The sequence below is a fragment of the Bison bison genome, unplaced genomic scaffold (genome assembly GCF_000754665.1).
Source record: "Bison bison bison isolate TAMUID 2011002044 unplaced genomic scaffold, Bison_UMD1.0 scf7180017864105, whole genome shotgun sequence".
In the NCBI taxonomy this organism is placed as follows: domain Eukaryota; kingdom Metazoa; phylum Chordata; class Mammalia; order Artiodactyla; family Bovidae; genus Bison; species Bison bison.
The window spans coordinates 10,115,037-10,121,843 of record NW_011494677.1 but is presented as its reverse complement, the minus strand read 5'-3'; positions in this window follow the sequence as shown (position 1 = coordinate 10,121,843).

The window sequence follows — 6,807 nt, the reverse complement described above, 5'->3', positions numbered from 1 at the left end:
TTTTAACTGTGGTGTTGGAGAAGACTCTTGAGAGTCCCTTGGACTGCAAGGAGATCCAACCAGTCCATCCCAAAGGAGATAAGTCCTGAGTGTTCATTGGAAGGACTGATGTTGAAGCTAAAGCTGCAATACTTTGGCCAGCTTATGTGAAGACTGACTCACTGGAAAAGACCCTGATGCTGGGAAAGATTGAGGACAGGAGGAGAAGGGCATACAAAGGATGAAATGGTTGGGTGGCATAACTGACTCAATGAAAATGAGTTTGAGCAAACTCCAGGAGATAGTGAAAGACAGGGGGGCCTAGCATGCTGCAGTCCAAGGGGTCCCGAAGAGGTGGAATAAGAAAAAGAAAACAAAGCTCTCTTTCAGGAACGACTTGTGGAAAATTTACTAACATTGACCCCTACCCTCCTGAGGGTCAACCCGTGGTGGCACAACATGTGGTCAATCTGCCCCTGGTATTAGGTAGAAACTATAGAAGTTAAAATTAGGTCACAAACCCCAGTGACCCAACTCCTAGAGGTGGCCTTTAGCATTTTCAATAATTGAGATAGGGCTGAAGAGGAAGAGAGAGCCCAAAGTGAGAAAAGACAGGCCAGGGATCAAGCTACACTCATGGGGGGATTCTGGGGGCTCCCTCTGAGATGTCTATTTCTATCAAGGAGCTCTGGATGGTCCCTAATGTGGCAGGTAGGAAGATTGTTTTTTTAATGGATATGGGAGCCACTTACTCTGTCCTGATCTCTCACAGTGGGCCCCTTTCCTCAAAAGCTACACAGGGACTGGTGTCAATGGAAAGCCTCCCACCTGTTACTTCGCTGGCCTCTCCCTTGACAACCTGAACAGATTTGATCTCACGTGCCTTTGGTTGTCCCTCAGTGTCCTAACCCACTACTGAGGAGGGACCTCCTGGGCTCCTTGGGACCATTAAACAATTAGGACAGCTGGACCAGCCCCATATATTGACTCTGACTACATGAGACCAACCAGAAGAGCAAGGTCTTGTTCCCAGCCATATTCTACAGGGAGTGAACCTGCATTTTGGGAACAAGGAGAACCCACGAGGGCCATCAGTGCCCAGCCTGTAAGAATGAGGGTAAGTGGCTTCTGGCCTAAGCCTAACAAGAGACAATAATCCCATTAAATTGGTTTACAACGCCTCATAAATAAATTCTTTACTCATGGCCTCTTAGGGCCTTGACAGTCTCCATGCAATATTACTATTTTTTCCATCGTTAAGTCTCCTGGGGAATATCGAGCGGTAGAAAAACTTAGAGTAGGAAATGATGCTGTGGTCCTTATTCACCCCCTTGTGGCCAATCCTTATGAAATATCACCTCGAATCCCTGAGGATGCCTAGGCTTTACTGTGCTCAACCTCATCCAGTCTATCCCTCCTTATGTTTGCCTTAGAGTGGACTAACCACTGCTTAGGCCAAAGGTAAAAATACACCTGGACAGTATGGCCTTGAGGAGTTTCAGGCAAGTCCACACTTGATCTCCCAGGGTCTAGGAAAACAATTCTGTGAGATACACCTCAAAGAACAGGCTATTCTACAGTATGGGCATGATATATTAATATGTACCTCACCATGGAGGGCTCAGATGAAAAGACCACCTAAGTCCTTAATTTTGGGGGCGCTACAGAGCCTCTCAAAGGCACAACAAATGTCAAAACAATGAGGTAAATATCTGGACTATACTACCAACTTCAGAAATAGACATTTACCTCCATATAGAAAACAAGCTATGTTCAGGCCTAAGTGCTCCAAAGATCTGCCTGCAACACAGGAGACACAGGTTCAATCCCTGGTTTGGGAAGATCCCCTGGAGAAGGAAATGGCAACCCACTCCAGTATTCTTGCCTGGAAAATCCCATGAACAGAGTTGGACACAGCTTAGAGACTCAGTAACAACAACTCCGAAGACAAAGAAACATCTCTGTACCTTTTTGTGCATGGTAGGATTTTGCAGAATTTGGATTCCAAAATTTGGGCTAATGGCTAAGCCTCTACATGAAGTCACTAAGGCTCAGGTTCAAAATTATTACTTTAGAATGAGGGGAACAAGAAAAGGCTCTTAATGATATCAAGCAGGCCCTCACCAAAGCCCCTGCTGTAGGTCACCCCAGCCAGAAAAGGCCCTTCATCTTGTATATGGCTGAAAAGTAAGGCACAGCTCTGAGGTTCTCATACAGAAACTGGGCAAGTTCCTCAGCTTATTAGGTATTTTTCCAAAAACTACATTTCATGGCCCAAGATTGGCCTGGCTACCTCTGGGCAGTAGCTACTACTGCTTTATTAGTAAAAGAAACTCACAAGCTTACTTTTAGACACCCACAGGAAGTCTATACACCTTATCAAGGGCAAGGGATTCCAGAGATTAAAGGCCTCTATTGGCTAACTGAAGGCTGCCTTACTAATAACATGCCATGCTCCTTGACTCCCGAGAGCTAACCCACAAAACTTAACCACATCCTCATCCAGGCTACGCTTATGCCTGGTGAGAGCCCAGAGCTGACACATTCTTGCCTCACATCCCCTGACCAGGTTTAATGCCAGTAGGTCTAATCTAACTGAGGAAATAGAAAATTCTGGGGAAGAATCATTACTGATGGCAGTAGCTTCATGAAGGACACAGTCAGGAGGGCAGGGGATGCCACAGTGAACACTCCTAGTGTCAGAGACACAAAACCCTTCCCGCCCAACACTTCAGGCCAGAAGGACGCCCTGATAGCTCTACCCTGAGCCTTAACCCTAGAGGAAGGAGACACAGACTCAAAATATGCTGTCCTTGTTTTACATGCCCACACAGCTATCAGGGGAAAAAGAGAACTTTTAAGAGCAAGAAATTCTTCTATAAAATATGAGGCTGAGATTCTACATTTCACAGAAGCAGCTCAAACACCAAAACAGGCACCAAAAGGGAATTTCTCAAATTATCCACGGAACCCCCAGGGCAGACTGGGAAGCAAAGAAAGCAGCCTTGATGCCATAATAGGAATGATACTGATCCCATCCATTGCCCCTTCTACCATTATACTCAGATACTCAGCCTCTGAAAAGACCTGCGCACGAGACCAAGGAGCAACTAAGGAGAAAGATGGGCAAACCTAGACAGCATATTAAATAGCAGAGACATTACTTTGCCGACAAAGGTCCATCTAGTCAGCTATGGTTTTTCTAGTAGTCATGTATGGATGTGAGAGTCAGACCATAAAGAAGGTTGAGTGCCAAAGAATTGATGCTTTCAAACTGTGCTGCTGGAGACAACTCTTGCAAGTCCCTTGGTGAAGGACAGGAAAGACTGGTGTGCTGCAGTCCATGGTGTCGCAAAGAGTTGGATGTGACTGAGTGACTGAACAACGACAATATAAACTGGCATATATAAATGGTCTTTATATAAGGTGCTGCTGCTAAGTCGCTTCAGTCGTGTCCAGCTCTGTGCGACCCCAGAGATGGCAGCCCACCAGGCTCCCCCGTCCCTGGGACTCTCCAGGCAAGAGTACTGGAGTGGGTTGCCATTTCCTTCTCCAATGCATGAAAGTGAAAAGTGAAAGTGAACTTGCTCAGTCGTGTCCGACTCTTAGCGACCCCATGGACTGCAGCCCACAGGCTTCTCCATCCATGGGATTTTCCAGGCAAGAGTACTGGAGTGGGTTGCCACTGCCTTCTCCAATGCATGAAAGTGAAAAGTGAAAGTGAACTTGCTCAGTCGTGTCCGACTCTTAGCGACCCCATGGACTGCAGCCCACCAGGCTTCTCCATCCATGGGATTTTCCAGGCAAGAGTACTGGAGTGTGTTGCCATTTCCTTCTCCAATGCATGAAAGTGAAAAGTGAAAGTGAACTTGCTCAGTCGTGTCCGACTCTTAGCGACCCCATGGACTGCAGCCCACCAGGCTTCTCCATCCATGGGATTTTCCAGGCAAGAGTACTGGAGTGGGTTGCCACTGCCTTCTCCAATATAATGTGTTAACAGCTCTTATTTAATTATACTGTGGGATAAACGAGGCATATGGGCTTCCCTGATAGCTCAATTGGTAAAGAACCCACCTGCAATGCAGGAGACCCTGGTTCAATTCCAAGATCTGCTGGAGAAGGGATAGGCTACCCACTCCAGTATTCTTGGGTTTCCCTTGTGGCTCAGCTGGTAAAGAACCCACCTACAATGCAGGAGAACTGGGTTCCATCTCTGGGTTGGGAAGATTCCCTGGAGAAGAAAAAGGCTACCCACTCCAGTATTCTGGCCTGGAGAATTTCATGGACTCTATAGTCCATAGGGTTGCAAAGAGTCGGACACGACTGAGCGACTTTCACTTTCAAGCAAGGCGTATAGATTGCCACTAAGGAAATAAGAACTAAATGTACTAAGGAAACCAATAGTTACCTCAGTCATACAAAATAAGTAAACTGGGGACTAACATTCAAGGGTTAATTTTTTTAAAGTGACTTTGCTTTAATTTATAAACTCAGAAAAATCTTTGCTAAGTGCTTTATACAAACCTTTGAAGACATGATAAATTAAAACTCTAAAGTTACAAGCTACCACACAATTGCACTCATCTCACATGCTAGCAAAGTAATGCTCAAAATTCTCCAAGCTAGGCTTCAATAGTACATGAACCAAGAACTTTCAGATGTTCAGGCTGGATTTAGAAAAGGCAGAGGAACCAGAGATCAAACTGCCAACATCCTTTAGACTACAGAAAAACCAAGAGAGTTCCAGAAGAACATCTATTTCTGCTTTGTTGACTATGCCAAAGCCTTTGACTGTGTGGATCATGACAAACTGTGGAAAATTTTTAAAGAGATGGGAATACCAGACCACCTGACCTGCCTCTGAGAAATCTGTATGCAGGTCAAGAAGCAACAGTTAGAACCAGACATGAACAACAGACTGGTTCCAAATTGGGAAAGGAGTACGTCAAGGCTGTATATTGTCACTCTGCTTATTTAACGTCTATGCAGAGTACATCATGAGAAATGCTGGGCTGGAAGAAGCACAAGCTGGAATCAAGATTGCTGGGAGAAATATCAATAACCTCAGATATGCAGATGACACCACTCTTATGGCAGAAAGTGAAAAAGAACCAAAGAGCCTCTTGAAAGTGAAAGAGGAGAGTGAAAAAGCTGGCTTAAAACTCAACATTCAAAAATAAAGATCATGGCATCCAATCCCATCATTTCATGGGAAATAAACAGGGAAACAACAGAAACCATGACAGACTATTTTCTTGGGATCTAAAATCACTGCAGATGGTGACCACAGGCATGAAATTAAAAGACACTTGCTCCTTGGAAGAAAAGTGATGACCAACCTAGACAGCATATTAAAAAGCAGAGACATCACTTTGCCGACCAAGGTCCACTAGTCAAAGCTATAGTTTTTCCAGTAGTGATGTATGGATGTGAGAGTTGGACTATAAAGAAAGCTGGGCACTGAAGAATTGATTCTTCCGAACTGTGGTGTTAGAGAAGACGCTTGAGAGTCCCTTGGACAGCAAGGAGATCCAAACAGTCCATCCTAAAGGAAATCAGTCCTGAATATTCATTAGAAGGATTGATGCTGAAGCTGAAGCTGCAATACTTTGGCTACCTGATGCAAAGAACTCATTTGAAAAGACCCTGATGCTGAGAAAGATAGAAGGCAGGAGGAGAAAGGGATGACAGAGGATGAGATGGTTGGATGGCGTCACCATCTTGATGGACATGAGTTTGAACAAGCCCTGGGTGTTGGTGATGGACAGGGAAGTCTGGTGTGCTGCAGTCCATGGGGTTGCAAAAAGTTGGTTATGACTGAGCAACTGAACTGAACAGAACTGAAAGTTATAAAACATTGAACTTGGTAAATTACATTTCAGTTTGATAAAAATCTTGCCAATGATTTCAGCAACTTTAGGTGACAAAACCATTCTTTGAAAAACTAAACAACTGTCTTTGTCTCACAAATGTCTATGCCAGAATATGAATAGAAGCCTCAAGGACCTATACTAGGCCCAAATAAGCAGGCCAGACCTGCAAACCAAGGGGCAAAAGAGGCAGTTTTAAATCTAAACTGTTAAGAATGTTCCCTCAGCCAAAGCTTACTAATACTAAACCTTAATCATCTGAGCAAGCAACCTTAAGGTATTCTAAATGTTAACTAGTAAAATTACATCAATACTGTAATACTTTGTTCCAATTCCAAAGAAAGGCAATGCCAAAGAATGTTCAAACTACTGCACAATTGCACTCATCTTACATGCTAATAAAGTAATGCTCAAAATTCTCCAAGCCAGGCTTCAGCAATATGTGAACCGTGAGCTTCCAGATGTTCATGCTGGTTTTAGAAAGGGCAAGATCAAATTGCCAACATCTGCTGGATCATCAAAAAAGCAAGAGAGTTCCAGAAAAACATCTATTTCTGCTTTCTTGACTATGCCAAAGCCTTTGACTGTGTGGATCACAATAAACTGTGGAAAATTCTGAAAGAGATGGGAATACCAGACCACCTGACCTGCCTCTTGAGAAACCTGTATGCAGGTCAGGAAGCAACAGTTAGAACTGGACATGGAACAACAGACTGGTTCCAAATAGGAAAAGGAGTACGTCAAGGCTGTACATTGTCACCCTGCTTACTTAACTTCTATGCAGAGTACATCATGACAAACACTGGGCTGGATGAAGCACAAGCTGGAATCAAAAAAAAAAAAAAAGATTGTTGGGAGAAATATCAATAACCTCAGATATGCAGATGACACCACCCTTATGGCAGAAAGTGAAGAACAACTAAAGAGCCTCTTGATGAAAGTGAAAGAGGAGAGTGAA